The 16,398-nt window shown below is 40.3% G+C and overlaps 1 protein-coding gene across 10 annotated transcripts in view; it reads left to right on the top strand.

Annotated features, from left to right (window-relative positions):
- Positions 1–16,398, top strand: part of LOC116759471 (cytochrome c oxidase assembly factor 1 homolog) — a 157,993-nt gene that overhangs the window by 51,315 nt on the left and 90,280 nt on the right. For 2 of the 10 annotated variants that reach the window (XM_032643288.1, XM_032643291.1), the window contains exon 1: positions 4,792–4,844. The exons of 1 other annotated variant lie outside the window; for it this stretch is intronic. The gene's annotated coding sequence lies outside the window, so the exon portion shown is untranslated. Of the gene's footprint in view, positions 1–4,780; positions 4,845–4,912; positions 4,936–4,959; positions 5,141–5,313; positions 5,335–16,398 lie in introns of those variants that run through there. 7 more of the 10 variants (XM_032643290.1, XM_032643286.1, XM_032643289.1 and 4 more) reach the window with 7 other exon arrangements.

The raw sequence follows: 16,398 nt of genomic DNA, 5'->3' as shown, positions 1-16,398 counted from the left end.
TGCTATAGCACAAGTTTTTGGTTTCTCTTACTTGAGCTGCCTGCTTGAGATCAGCACTTTCCACCCTCTACCAGCACTCTCAGAGCTGTTGCTTGGTGCTCTCACTGTGGTTGCTTGTGCCTCTGGGGTCATTGGTGCCTTTGCTGCTAGTGTCACTGGCAAAGCCGCACAAAGATGGCGGTGCCTCTGCTGCATCTGGGGTCTCCTGCTGCTGTGAGGGGAGGTGGAGGGTGGGGGAGGAACCAGGGTCACAAGTGCCTCTACCATGATCTGGGGGGTTGGGTTTGTGGGCACAGCCACTGCAGGTGGGGGCCTGAGTTACAGGCACCTCCGTGGCTGGAGGGACAGGGTTGCAGGCCCTGCTGTTGCTGCTCTCTGGTTCCCTGTGGCTGAAGTCACTGCTGCAGCTGGGAGGCCAGTGTTGTGAGCACTACCCCCAACGCAACTGGATTCTCTGGGGCTGCAGGTTCGACCTTTGCAGCCGGGGGTCTGGGGTCACAGACATCACCCTTTTTGTTTCCCTGGTTCCACCACTTCCATTTGTTCCATGCACCCACCTTTAGGTGTACAGATGTGTGGAATTCTCTGGCATCCTGATGTGTTCGGTAGAGGCACCTTTGTTGAGTTATGGATGTTTTACTGGTTGTAGATTGATGGGGAGAGGCAAAGGGAGCATCTCATAATGCCATGATACTGACCAGTTTTTCTAGCTTCTTAAGGTCGAAACTCAGATTGTGATTTTCACCGTCTCTTTTAAAGCAAGTATTATTTAAAGCTCTAATTGCCCCCTAAATATCTCCAACTATTTTGGGGTTTTCCAGATACTTTTCTGTTATTTATTTCTAATTTAATTCCATTATTGTTAGAAAATATAATGCCTGATTTCAGTCTTTTAAAATTTATTGGGACTGGTTTCATAGACCAGCATATGGTTTATCTTGGTGAACAAATCATGTACATTTAAAAAGAATGTATATTCTACAGAGTGCAGTGTTCTATGAGATATCAGTAAGGTCAAGGTGGTTGCTAATGCTATTCAGATATCCTGTGTCATTACTAAATTTTAATCTAGAACTTAAATTGCTAAGAGAAGAAGGTTGAAAGCTCCAACTGTTATTGTGAATATTTGTCCACTTCTCTTTTCAGTTCTGTCATTCTTACCAGACTTCAGTTGATGTCTGTAGTCAGTTTTTGAGGCTTAGATAGCTCAAAAATTTGCTCCACACATGTGTTTCAGGTGTCAGCTGGAAATATGGGCAGTTTATACACAGAATTTGGTCTTCTACCTGACTCCGCTCCTTCTTGGGATTTCCTTTTTGGACGTCCTCCTACTTTCCAGCTGCTGTAGTTGTCCCATACTCTGTCTTCTGGTTTTTCAAGCCAGTAAGACTGAGGGTGACAACTGGGGCCTGTCCTCAAGCGAAAATCCATAAAAATGGAAAACTCACTGAGTCCCATTTCTTTCTCACAAGCATTGACTCCTCTTCAGTATATGCCTTTTTTGGTGTTCTCCTGTATCTTCAGGGGCTTATTTTTTTCTATTTGGTTCATAGTTTGCAGTTTTTGCCTTGGTTCAATGGGAAATGCTCAGCTATTATTGGAAGCAGAACCTGTTATTTTCCTACTAATCTCTATAGGATCTGTACTGATTTCTCTCATTCCTGGTATTGGTAATTTGAGACTCTCCCACCTTCTTTTTGGCTGCTCAGTTAAACTAGAGGTTCACCAATGTTACTAAACTTTTAAAAGAACCAGCTTTTATATTCAGTCGATTTCCAAAATTGTCTTTATTTCCTTTTCTACTATTTTTGTTTTCCCCTGGTTTCTTAAAGTGGAAGCTTAAATAATTTAATTTAGACTTTCCTTCTTTCTTAATATAAGCATGCAAAGTTATAATTTTTCCCTCTAAGCACTGCTTTAACTGCATTCCACAGCTTTTGATGCGTTTTAAAATTTTTATTCAGTTCAAAATATTTTTCAGTTTCCCTTGTGATTTCTTCTTTGACCCATGGGTTATTCAGAAATACGTTGTTTAATTTCAAAATACTTGGAGTTTTCCCGAATAGCTTTCTGATACTGATTTCTAATTTAATTATATTATGGTTAGATAACATACTGTGAATGATTTCAATCTATTTAAATTTATTGAAACTTGTTTTATGAACCAGCATAATAATGAGTATTCTGTACGCTTATAAAAGTATATCTTGGTTTTTGTGAAGTGTTTTATAAACACTAAGTGTTTGATAATGTTGTTCCAGTCTTCTGTATACTTACTGAGGTTTTTATTTAGTGCTATTGATTGCTGAGAGATGAACGTCATAATCACCCACTGTAAGAGTTGATTTTTCTAATTCTTCTTTCAGTTTTTGTTTCATATATATCAAACCTCTGCTATAAGTTACATGCAAGTTTAGGATTATTATATCTTCTTGATGATCTAACCTCTTATCATTATAAAACGTCCCTATTTTCCAACAACCAGCATATTTGAACTGATACAGCTTTATAACAAAACTATAGTAGTAGATCCATGCAATTTCCCATAAAAATCATATAGAGCAAGTATAGACTTTGGATTAAAGGTGACATTTTGTTAGAGATTGCAAAGAACTTTTCCAGGTTTAAAACTGAGGGAATTACCATGGAATTTCTTATAAACAAACTAGTCAGGACTCAATTTCATGATGATAGTATGTAAGATAAGTAAGAAAGGACATTCATTCCAACCTAGCTGATGCTAATTTTATTAGTGTCTTTGTGGTAAATATTGTCTAGTTTGCACTTACTTTTATGACAAGATGTAATGGCCTGCTCAATATTTTCTCAAAGTATCTGTGTCAAAATTTTTCCCTGTTTTCTTTCAATAGCTAGATACTTCCTTAACATGCTAAGTGATATGTACCTCAGTCCCCACAACTAGCTACATGCTTAGTGGGAAAATTCTAGCAATATCCCATTAAAGGTAGGAATAAGACAAGGAAGCTCACTGTTTTCACTATTATTAAATATTTTTACTGGAAATACTAGCTAATGCAATTAGATATGAGAAATTAGAGGTAGAAAATTTGGAAAGGATTAGGTTAAACTATAACCATTTCAATGATATGATTGCAACCCTAGAAAATCTAAAAGGATCAACTCCAAACAATAAGGCATCGTAGTAATAACTAACATTTTTGAGCACTAACATTACCATCTCTATTTTAACTCATTTAATCATCATACTATCTATCAGAAAACAATAAGAAAATGTATCAGATATCCCTACAGGAAGTTCAGAAAGAGGGTGAGTTCCAGGTTTGGAATGATAATCTATCACTTCATGCAGTGGTCCTCAGCATCAGCTTTATTCCCTTGGGGCTGCCAAATGGCTGCCAGTGTCAGTGTTGGGCTAGAAGTTTCCATGTCAAGAGGAGAATGTGTTGGAAACTTTCTTGTAAGCATGAATCAATACCATATCAATACCATAGATAGTACATGTATATAATCTAGTTTTCTAATGCGGTTGTGTGATCAAGAATTTGAAGACCACTGCCTTGGACTAAACTTGGTTAGTCTGGTTATGGAACACATCAAGTTTAGGTGACTTGTGAGATAGGTACTTGTGAGATAGGCTGGAAACTGGGACCCTTTACTGAAGTGCTTGGTCTCATTTTCTGGAGCAACAGAATACAAAGAAACTATAAGGGACTAAAAATAACTGCACACGTGTGCAGTTGGGGCAATTATGAACAATAAGATACAAAAAGTCCACAAACCAACTGCCACTTCTGAGGTGCTGTGAGCAGAAGAAGGGTACTGCACGTGATCCCAGCACACAGCACCACCAAAGGGGTGGGCAGACCACCTAAACTATGCCTCCTGCCCAGCCCATGGACCTGGCCTCCTTGTTACCCCATTTAAAGACCCAAGCAGCTCACTCTGCTGCACCTGTTTCTTGTTTTCACTCCTTCCTACTGCAGCAGGAGCCCCACAAAGCCTTGCGTAGAATTCTCCTCTGGCCTCTACCAATTTCTACTGATTAAAGAGCCTAAGGGCCTGGGTCGTAGGTTAACACTCCAAGCTTGACATTGAAAAAGTAAAGGATGACGTTATTACTAGTGACGATAGCAATGGAATGATCAAGATGAAAACAATAATAACTAGCATTTATTGAGCACTTACAAAGTGCCAGACTATTCTGAGCGCTTTACATCCTCAGGACAAATCTATTAGGTAAATACTACTATTAATCCATTTTACTAGTAAACTCCATGCGAAGAGAGAACATTACAGTTTTTTTTCCCTTAGCAATGCATTATCTGGAGCACAGTAATAATTTAATAAATATTTAATGAATAAAAAAATGAGTATTGCCAAATTTCTCAGCCGAGTAGGGCAAGATGGACTTTAGTGCCAGAGCCGGGCTCATATGGCCCGGGGTTTCGCATACTTGGAGGTGAACCAAAGCACCAGATCCCTGCGAGGGGACAACACGAAACAGCGGTTAAATTTCCTCGGCAACCGCTGCTGGATTGAACGTATGTTGCAGGCTAACGGGGCGCAGAAAACAAAAAACGGAGATTTGAGGAGACAAACCTCCTCCCGGCTGGAGTACGAGCTTCTGAGAAGCCTGGCCGCTAAGTTAATTTCAGCGCGGGACGCACTGTGGGGATCCGCACTCCTCCAGCTACACTCGCGTCCCGACTCTCTAGCCGCGCGAGGAGGCTACGCCGGAAGTCTCGACTGCTCCTCGAGGAGTGTGGCCCCCCCGCCGGCTTTTACCCCCACCCACTCCCCACGCCCCACGTCCGGAAGGAGTCGTCACGCTTGCGGCGGCGTGGTACTTCTACGGAGGACAGGTTAGCGTTACCGCGGGAGATAGAGTCGGGTCCCTCTCACCCCCAGAAGCTTTTGTTCCCGTAGGTCCTGAAGGCCGCGTTTGCACGCTGGGTTGGGCTGCTGCAGGGGGAGCCCCTCAGGGCCACCTTTGCTGTCGTCGCCGGGTCGCCACCTCCCGCAACAGCGTGGTTGGCACTTGGGGGCCCGTGGTTGGCTTAGCGCCTCGGGCTGCTACAAGGTTCCCCTCCCCCGACCCCCTCTGTGTAGCTAACGGTGGCCTAGCCCTGTGGTCCTTGTTGAGCGTTCCCAGGAGCAGGTTTGTGAAGAGGTGGGGTCCTGTCGAAGAGGTGGAACTGGACATTTTGTCGGTGGTCCCAAGTTACAACAGTCTGAGGACGACCTTGCCCAGATGATTGTAGAAAGGAATTTTCTGGCTCGGTGGTCTTAATAGTTTTTGTCTCGTCACATTTGAGCTCCATACAGGGGCTGACGATAGAAGTGATTTTCAGTGTAAGTGATTTTCAGGTGTTTGTGTAAGTGTGTGTGATAGTCTGTGCCTGTGTGTGTGTGAGAGAGAGAGGGAGAGGGGGAGAGAGCACGAGCGCTCAGTAGCTGTAATTTTAAAAATCCATAAATATATTTTACTTCTTTTCCTGGTCTCTTCCCCTAATTGCTCCTTACTCTCACCTGAGGGGTGTTTCTCTACTTCACCTTTGGATAGAAGTAGTAATTCTCTACCTAGGCTTTACACATTTAAAACACAGATCTGACCGTGTTAATCCTCTGCTTACAATCTTACCGGTCTTCCCATTGTTTCAGGATAATACAGATTCCTTAGGCTGGCTTCAAGACCCTTCAGGGTCTTGATTCTGCTGAGTTTTTCAGTCTCATCTCCTTTCATGGAAGCACACACACTGTTTGTCCCCTGTCATGCCAACCTGCAGTAGTTTCATCTCTTTGGCTATGACAAAGTTTTATAATGGTTTACCCACATTTGGCAATTTATTTTTTCCATTCAGTCAAGATTTATTGAATTCCCGATATTGCGGGCACTGTTTTAGGAGCTGGGGATATAATGTGGAAAAACAACCCAGCCCAATCTATAGTCCTTTTGAAAAATAACAGCTTGACTGAGATATAGTTCACACACTATAGAATTATAAAATACACATAAATTTTTAGTGCATTCACAAAGCTGTGCAACCAACACCCCAATCAATTTAAACACATTTTCATCACTTCCAAAAGACGCCCTGTACCCATTAGCAGGCTCTCCTGATTTCCTCCTTACCCCACCCCACTCGTAGACCTAAGGAACTATTAATCTACTGAATATATATTCAGCTATTCCGGACAATTCATATAAATGAAATCATAAAGTATGTGACCTTTTTTTGATTGTCTTTCACTTAACATTCATGTTCATCCATGTTGTAGCATGTACCAGCACTTCATTCCTTTTTATTGCTAGATAATATTTCGTTGTATGGCTATACCATGATTTATTTATCCATTGGTCAGTTGATGGACATTTGGGTTGTTCTGGCTCTTACAAATAATGTTACTGTGAACATTCATGTACAAGTTTTTGTGTGAACGTCATGATTTCATTTCTCTTGAGTATATACCTAAGAGCAGAATTGCTGGGTTGTATGGTAATTCTACGTTTAACATTCTGCGGAAATGCCAGACTTTTTTAAAGCAGCTGCACCATCTTATATTCCTGTAAGCGGTGTATGAAGGTTCTAATTTCTTCCCATCCTTGCCAACACTTGTCATTATCTGCTTTCTTTCTTTTTTTCTTAAATTCTAGCCATCCTAGTGGGTGTGAAGTGGTATCTCATTGTGGTTTTGATTTGTAGTTCCCTGATGGCTAATGACGGTTGAGCATCTTTTCATGTGCTATTGGCCATTTGTATATCTTCTTTGGAGAAATGTCTATGCATATCATTTGCCCATTTAAAAATTTGGCTATTTGCTTTTTATCATTGAGTTGTAAGAGTTCTTTATATATTCTAGGTCCAAGTCCCTTATCAGATATATGACAGTCGTGTGGATTATGCTATAGTTCCTGTAAATGGAAAACACATGAGGTTAATTTTTACTCTTCCTAGAGACCACGTTATAGATCTGCGGAGTAATTTAGAGTGAATTACTATGTGTGAAATACTGGGCCCAGGAAAACTGATGGGAAGAACCTGTGAGCAGCATTTTACGATTTGAAAAATGCAGCAAGTGGAAACAGTTTATATAATTTTCCCGTTCCCTACTGAGTTTTGTCTTTTCCATATTGATTTGTACGAGTTCTTTGTGTAGAGATATTAACCTATTGACTGTTAGATGTGGGGCAGATATTTTCAGTCTATTTGCTTGTAAACTTTGGTTTTGTATCTTTTACTGTGCTAAAGCTTTACATTTTTGTATAGTCAAAGACTGTCAGTCTTTTCCTTTAAAAGGCCTCTGGGGTACTGATGTAGTTTGGGATACTGTTCTTAAATGATGGGAGTTACAGAAACCGACACAGTAGTTCCCTGGTTAGTGTGACATCTGAGTCCACGGTACTATATTTAACTTTACAGGCAGGCCTTATTTTATTGTGCTTCATTCTTTTGTGCTTCGCAGTTACTGTGCTTTTTACAAATTGAAGGTCCCTGGCAAACGTGCATCAAGCAAGTCTATTGGCGCCGTTTTTCCAACAGCGTTTGCTCACTTTGTGTTTCTGTGTCACATTGCGGTCATTCTCACAATATTTCAAACTTTCTCATTGTTATTATATTTGTTATGGTGATCTGTCATCAGTGATCCTTGATGTTACCATTGTAGTTGTTTCGGGGTGCCGTGAACCGTGCCCATATAAGACAGTGAACTTAAATGAGAAATGTTATGTGTGTTCTGACTGCTCCACCAATTGACCGTTACCCCGTTTCTCCCTCTCCTTGGGCTTCCCTATTCCCTGAGACACAACAATATTGAAATTAGGTTAACTAATAACCCTGCATTGACCTTTAAGTGTTCAAGTGAAAACAAGTATTGCACTTCTCTCACTTTAAGTCAAAAGCTAGAAATGACAAGCTGGTGAGGAAGGCGTGTCAAAAGCCTAGATAGGCTGAAAGCTAGGCTTCTTGCACAAAACAGTTAGCCAAGTTGTGAATGCAAAGGAGAAGTTCTTGAAGGAGATGAAAAGTGCTACTCCAGTGAACACACAAATGATAAGAAAGCGAAACAGCCTTATTGCTGATATGGAGAAAGTTTAAGTGGTCTGGATAGAAGATCTAGCCAACCACAGCACTCTCTTAAACCAAAGCCTAAATTCAGAGCAAGGCCCTAACAATCCTCAATTCCGCGAAGGCTGAGAGAGGTGAGGAAGCTGCAGAAAAGTTTGAAGCCAGCAGAGGTTGGTTCGTGAGATTTAAGGAAAGAAGCTGTCTCCATAACAAAAGTGCAAGGTGAAGCAACAAGTGCTGATGTAGAAGCTGTAGCAAGTTACCTAGAAAATCTAGCTAAGATAATTAATGAAGGTAGCTACACTAAACAGTGGATTTTCAACGTAGATGAAACAGCCTTATCTTGGAAGAAGATGCCATCCAGGACTTTTATAGTTAGAAGTCAATGCTTGGCCTCTAAGGACAGGCTGACTCTGTTAGGGGCTAATGCAGCTGGTGACTTTCGGTTAAAGCCAGTGCTCATTTACCATTCCGAAAATCCTGGGGCCCTTAAGAATTATGCTAAATCTACTCTGCCTGTGCTCTTTAAATGGAACAACAAAGCCTGGATGACAGCACATCTGTTTACAATATGCTTTACTGGCTGTTTTAAGCCCACTGTTGAGACCTACTGCTCAGAATAAAAGAGTCCTTTCAAAGTACTGCGGCTCATTGACAGTGCATCTGGCCACCCAAGAGCTCTGGTGGAGATGTACAATGAGATTAATGTGGTTTTCATGCCTGTTAACTATTCTGCAGCATATGGATCAAGGGGTAATTTCGACTCTCAAGTCTTACTATTTAAGAAATACATTTTGTAAGGGTAGAGCTGCCAGAGATAGTGATTCCTCTGATGGACCTGGGTGAAGTCAATTGAAACCTTCTGGAAAGGATTCACCATTCTACTTGCCATTAAGAACATTGATGATTTATAGGAAGAGGTAAAAATATTAACAGGAATTTGGAAGAAGTTGATTCCAAACCTCATGGATAACTTTGAGGGGTTCAAGACTTCAGTGGAGGATATAACTACAGATGTGGTGGAAAGAGCAAGAGAGCTAGAATTAGAAGTGGAGCCTAAAGATGTGAGTGAACTGCTGTGATCTCAGGATAAAACTTTAGTGGATGAGGAGTTGCTTCTTATGGATGAGCAAAGAGAGTGGTTTCTTGAGATGGAATCCACTCCTGGTGAAGATGCTGTGAAGATTGTTGAAATGATAACAAAAGATTTAGAATGTTACATAGACTTAGTTGATAAATCAGTGGCAGGGTTTGAGAGGATTGACTCGAATTTCGAAAGAAGTTCTACTGTGGGTAAAATGCTGTCAAACAGCATTGCCTGCTATAGAGATCATTTGGGAACGGAAGAGTGAATCGATGCGGCGGACTTCATTGTTGTCTGTTTTAAGAAATGGCCACGGCCACCCCAGCCTTCAGCATCCACCACCCTGATCAGTCAGCGGCCACCAACACCAAGGCAAGACCCTCCACCAGCACGAAGATTACAACCGTCTGAAAGCTCACACGGTGGTTAGCATTTTCTAGCAATAAAGTATTTTAAAGTTACGTACATTGGCTTTTTTTAAGATACAATGCTATTGCACACTTAATAGACTGCAGTATAGTATAAACATAACTTTTTTTTTTTTTTTTTTTCTTTGCAGTACGCGGGCCTCTCACTGTTGTGGCCTCTCCCTTCGCGGAGCACAGGCTCTGGACGCGCAGGTTCAGCGGCCATGGCTCACGGGCCTAGCTGCTCTGTGGCATGTGGGATCTTCCCGGGCTGGGGCACGAACCCATGTCCCCTGCATCGGCAGGCGGACTCTCAACCACTGCCCCGCCAGGGAAGCCCTAAACATAACTTTTATAGGCACTGGGAAACCAAGAAATTTGTGTGACTCACTTTATTGCAATATTCGCTTTGTTGTTGTGTTCTGGAGCCGAACCCACAATATCTCCAAGGTGTGCCTATAGAGCATTCATTGTTTCAGACACTTGTGCCTCCCTATCTCTCTGCCTTGAAAAATATGCTAAAATCTGCTTCAGCTTTATTGGTTCATTTAATTTTCTATTTCAAATGGACTCCTAGAAGTTATTTCCTTATTCTCATCGTCATGTTTAGTCTACTGCATTAGATTTGTGAGAGCTGTATTGGACAGTTGGTCATCAAATAGTAGGTACTTATTACATGCCAGCAGAAGTTTATTTGAAGATTTTATGTGTGCAGAGCTTGAATGTAACTGCTGGTTCTGTATTGATTGGGGCATGCTGGGAACAGTAGTTTTATAAAATCCTGTTAACGTTATTTTAGTGTTTGTTTTTCTCATTTCATTGGTTTAAAGGTAGTAGTAATTCAGGTATTTTTAGGGTCTCTGAACATTTTGAGTAAATGTAGCTCTCTGAGGAGAGCTACATACTGTAGCTCCTTAGAAAATTTGCATTTCTATTTTACATGCAATATCTAGGGCTTCATTGTTTCCCTGTGGCCTGATTTGTTAGGAGGACTCTGTGTTTCTTGCTCTAGTGTTTGTTTTTTTAAATTGTGGTAAAATGTACAGAACATGAAACTTAGCATTCTAACCATTTTAATTGTACAATTCAGTGACATTAAGTACATTCACGTTGTTGTGCAACCATCACCACCATCCTCTCCAGAACTTTCATTTTCCTCAACCGAAACCCTGTATACCTGTTAAATAATGACTCCCCATCCCCCCCCTCTCTCCAGCCCCTTGTAACCACCATTCTACCTTTTGCCTCTGGAATCATAAAATATTTGTCCTTTTGTGTCTGATTTATTTCATTTGCATAATGTCTTTAAGGTTCATCCATACTGTAGCATATTGCAGAATTTTCTTCCTTTTTAAGGGTAAATAATATTCCATTGTATGCCTATATCATATTTTGTTTATCCGTTCATTAGTTCATAGACATTTGGGGTGTTTACATCTTTTGGCTATTATGACTAGTGCTTCTTCGAACATTGGTACAGTTATCTCTTTGAGCTCTTTTGAGTGTGTACCGTAAGTGGAATTGCTGGGTCATAGGGTAGTTCTCTGTTTAATATTTTGAGGGACATTCATATGCTTCAGTGTTTTTCGTCATTCACATAAAATATGAGATTTAAATAAAATGTGTAATTTAGGCAAGTATTAATTACCACATTTACCTTTCTAAAACTATAAATTCAAAGAGCCATCTCCTAGTTGAAGGGATGTAGGGGTTTTTGTCTTAGGACTTGGAGATCTTGGAGTTTTAAAATTATGTACTAGAATTCAGATTAAATAACAGGTTTATCTGGATAGGTTCCCAAATCCTAAACTTCTTTATGATCTAAGCTCCTGTTTGTTTGTTTTTTTTTTTTTGTTAACTCTGTGTATTCAGTCTTTTTGGGCAAATTACTCATCATGGCAGATGGTAAGATGGAGGTGAGTTCGCATACTTGTTGCAAAGTTCTGGATTGTTCTGTTACCATCCTGCTGCTTTAGTTGGGTACTCTGGCAGTTACTCAGGTATGCTGTGAATACTGCTGCTTCTGACAAGCAAGTTCACCTCCGCCGGTGCAGAGGTATCCATGTCATTAACTAGTGAAGGATGGGAAATGGCCACTATTATTCTGTTATTACTGTACAAGCATTTTTTCAACGATTCCCCTGATGTTGGAAGTGTAAGTTGTTTTGGGTACGGGGATCCCTCGCAGTAACTGGCCTCCCTGAGATAAATGGGGAAGTGTAGATAGACAGCAGTATGACTCAACCAGATCTTAGAAAACTAAGATCTCATGCCTGCCAGACCCTCCCTCTTCCCCTCCCCCTCATTTGCAACATCTTTCATAAACTCCTGTTTAGTATTTCCTCATCACTGTTACAGCCCACACCCCATGGTAAACAGCAAGCGTATTATCAGGAGAGATGGAAGGAACAAATATGTTAATGTGACTTTTGCTCTCAGTTTGGGTCCATTTGTCATCTGGGCTCTCACCTGATCATCCATCTTGTGGGCTCTTGGCACCTTATGGCATTTGGCATCTACAGATGCACTAGAAAGGTCCCCAAATGCATTTGGATGCTCCAGACTCTTGGAACTTGAATATAACTTAGATTTGTATGTGATTTCCCTAGCATCCAGCAAATACCAAGATTACATAGATGCTGAGTACCCACCTTGGCCTGTTTATGCCTCAGCTCTTTGAGTAAGACAAAACACAATCCCATAAAAATGCCTTTGTAAGACTTTTTTTTTGAGGTTACCAGACAAAGGTGAATATTAATTCCTAGTTTTTGGTAATAGATTGTTACCTTTCATTAGACTTTTCGATACTGGGGACAAAGTGATTTACTTCTAGTGTACGTCAGTAGCCTTTAGAGACACTTCCAGGTCCATATTTAAATATTTCAACATGCTTATGTTAGATTAGGACCTTTCAGATTTTATTTGGGCCACAGGCCTTTGGGCTATAAATGGCAAAACTGTTGAATTTTACGTGAATACTTTTGTATTTTAACTTTATGATTTTTCTCCTTTCTATAAACATATGGCACTATTTTTATTTTCTTAGTCTGTATCTGTCTTTTAAAAATTATCATATAGTAAAATTGACTTTCACCTTTTGGTTTAGTTCTGTGAATTTTTATTTTTTTAATAAATTTATTTTACTTTATTTTTGGCTGTGTTGGGTCTTCGCGGCCGCACGCAGGCTTTCAGTTGTGGCGAGCGGGGGCTACTCTTCGTTGTGGTGCACAGGCTTCTCATTACGGTGGCTTCTCTTGTTGTGGAGCACGGGCTCTAGGCGCGTGGGCTTCAGTAGTTCTGGCACATGGGCTCAGTAGTTGTGGCTCATGAGCTGTAGAGCGCAGGCTCAGTAGTTGTAGCTCATGGACTTAGTTGCTCAGCCGCATGTGGGATCTTCCTGGACCAGGGCTTGAACCTGTGTCGCCTGCATTGGCAGGTGAATTCTTAACCACTGTGCCACCAGGAAGCCCCTTAGTTCTGTAAATGTTAATACATGTATAGATTTGTGTAACGGCAACTATAACCAAGGTATACCTCACCTCAAAAACTACCTTTTGCTATCTCTTCATCATCACCTTTCCCTCACCCAGGTAAGCAAAACCAAAAAAGTAAATGTCATTTTGTGCTTTTTATTTAGGGAAACAGTAAGGTTGTGTCCCTTTTTTTTTCTCTTTACCAGTGATTTTTATCCAAATGTGATGGAGCTAAAAAAGATAAAATAAACATAATCCCTTTTCATTTTCTTTCAGAAACTTGCAGACTTTCTCACAAACTTGATTAGGAATAAAAACATTTTCCTTGTGATTCCTTCCAGAAGGTGGCAGTGTTGTGCTATAATAGGACGTAAAGATCGTCTGCTGGAAAATATCAATAATTAAGTTTTTACTTCAGGAAAACAGGACAGTTAATTAAGAATTAACATTTAACTCTAGAATCTGTTTTCTTTGGATCAGTTCCAAAGTCTGTCTTATTTCTAGCAAAGCAGTCTGTGGATAAAATCATCCTTTAATTCTTTCATATTTGTTTTCAAATAGTTTTAAATGTTTGCAGGCAGAGGTAGGAGTTAACTTTAAGGTTAACCTTTGTGGCAAGAATAACTCCAGTGTTACGGATGAATCTGTGAGTCACGGAATAAGTCATATCAGTGAGACCTCAGGTGTTTTATATTTCAACCTTCTTTGTCACAGGTAGGAACCCCATCTGTAACATCCCTCACAACTGGTGGCATTAATTAGCAGATGGAGCAGATGCAGAAGAACGATAAGATTTTGATTGCCAGCATCCTGAGTTTGAAGCTTTAGTGGAGATACTCAGTGAGAAATGATGAAGCGGAGCTTGTGAGACATTCACACTTAGGTGACTCACACGTTTTCAAACCTAATCCACTCAAAAAGGGGTTCCTTTTCTCCTTATACTTCCAGCAGTTTACATCTGACAGTATATACTTCCCTGGGAACTGGGTCCACCATTTATCCAGATGCTCATGCAGGGTACTTGGGATCATCTTTAAGACCTCTCAGCATTCTCTTATTTCTACCTCTCAGGTAGAATTTCTCAAACCTGGTTACTTCATCTCTACCTCTGTCATCCTAGTCCACACAACCTTTCTCTCTCACCTGGATACTGCTTTCTAATTGGTCTGCCCAAATGTGTAATACTTTATTCTTCACACAAAAGATATTCTAAAAAATATAAAACCTGATCACGTCAAACTCCTGCTTGAAACTCTTCTATGGTTTGCCTTTATACTTAGAATAAACCTGAAATATTTGACTTGATCCACAACAATCCTCCCTTCCAGCCCCACCCCCTGATCTGGCCTCTCTGCTTACTGCTCCAGCCTCACATCATGCCAGTTCCCTTGTTCACTGTGCTCCGTCCTCTCTTTATTCCTTGATTGGAGGAGGGGAGGAGAACAGAACAGGGAGGGAGACCTGTTTTTAAGCCAACATGCATTTTAGGTAAAGAAATGATGGCTTAGTAATTAAAGTTTGTGGCTCATGGGGACATTTTCATAGCAATCAAGAACTCATCACTTTGTCACTTTTCAACACCTCAACATAAATCTAGGGATAAATGCACATCTCAGTTCAGATTCTGTGTGGAAAATAAATTTATGTTCTGACTAAGAAAAGGAAATTTAGGACCAGGCAGTCATTACCTGTTATATTCCAAGTGTGCCTAATCCTTTGTATTTGAGAGCTTTCACGCAGTGTGTCTAAAATGACTCTATTTTTGTAATTTCATCCTTCTAGCGTTTAATTATGCATTCTTTGTTTTTCACGTGTGTGAGTCTTGCCTCAGCAACCGGTTGGACCACACCACCATCTGGGGCTTAGATGCTATTGGTGGCATCCCGAATAAGTGATAGCTGTGCAGCCTGTTCTTGAGTTTCTTGCTTCCCAGGACAGTTCATTCCTCTTTGGGATAGTTTTGTCTGTTAAGAAGTCCTTCTCTATCTTGTACCAGATCTCTGGTTTGCAGTTTTCCCACACTGGTTCTAGCTTTCCTTGGAGGCATAGAGAACAAGCCTAACTTCTCTTCCGCCATTAGCTCTTTAGCTGTTGAAGTAGCTGTTGTAGCTCCCAGCATATTCCCCTTGATAAACCGTCTCAGCTTCTTCAAGTATTTCTCAGTGTTTTCACTCTTCTGGGCACTTTCTCCTGACTGTCTTCTAGTTTAGTGTTTGAAAGTGTGTTTTGAGACTACCTGCAACACAGTCACTTAAGATACTTGTTAAAATGAAGATTCCTGTTGGATTAAGATGGTAGATTGACTCCTGATCTTGCTCCCTATTGAAACCCCACTAAAACTAGTAAAGATCCAAAGGACAGAACGTTAGGAAAGGAGATAAGAACAGTACAATTTGAAAAACTGAAAAGCCCAAGCAAGAGTGAATGGAAATTTATCTTGACCCCCAAGAATCATGACCCGTAAATTGGCAGAAGGAAAAACTGAAACTAATTATATTTACCCTGTAAATCCTCAAGAAGCTCAAGAACTGGGCAGTGCCAGGTATTCCTGGAAATTGGGATACGAGGGCGATAAAATAAGGAAGACTGGGTGAATATTGCTGGTTAGTAACTCCCAATGGATGCTGTTCACCTTGGGACAGATGCTGAAGGCTCAAAGCAATGATCTCTGGATAGAGTAGCATTTCCTTATGGGAAGGCATTCCTAGAATTTCTCAGGAAATTTTATGTTTATTTGAATCTCAAATCCTGAGGAAAGTCATTTAAAAAATCAGGAAAATAAAAAAGGATTTAAAAATTTCCCAAGAATTACAGCTTGACATATTATTGGATACCATTGGTTCTGAGAGTTCCACTGGCATCAAGTGGAAAGCAAGAAAGGGGCATGCTGACACTGAGTAGAAAGTAAAGGTCTAGGAACTGAGACAGAAACATCTGGGAGAAAAGCATCACGGTTTAATCAGTTGGTCTTACTCATAGTTCTTGCCATCTTATAAATATGTTTTCATTGCTCTACCTGCTGCTAACAGGTATTCTTACAAGTAAAATAAGTTTATATGCATTATAAATCCTATGAGTGGTGTCCCAAGAAATAACAAATTTGGGAGCAAAATAAATCTGTAAACTGGCAGTTACAACATAATATTCTGCGTAGTACTGTTAACCTTGCTATGAGATCTCAATGTTGTATATATAAATATTACCCAATAATGTTTGTTGGTGTTTTCAAGTTCAGCATATTCTCTAATAGACTGTGGGTTTGTTTTTTTTTTTTTTTTGTGGAAATAACAGGAATTGAAAAGAAGGTTTGAAAGTTTTTGTGGAATACTCCAATATGAAATGAGAACTTAATCTAAAAGCTGAAATAGTAAAAGCGGTATTTCAAA

This window comes from Phocoena sinus, chromosome 9, assembly GCF_008692025.1.
Source record: "Phocoena sinus isolate mPhoSin1 chromosome 9, mPhoSin1.pri, whole genome shotgun sequence".
Lineage (NCBI taxonomy): Eukaryota > Metazoa > Chordata > Mammalia > Artiodactyla > Phocoenidae > Phocoena > Phocoena sinus.
The sequence above is the reverse complement of the archived record's forward strand: the minus strand, read 5'-3'. Positions and strand labels throughout refer to the sequence as shown.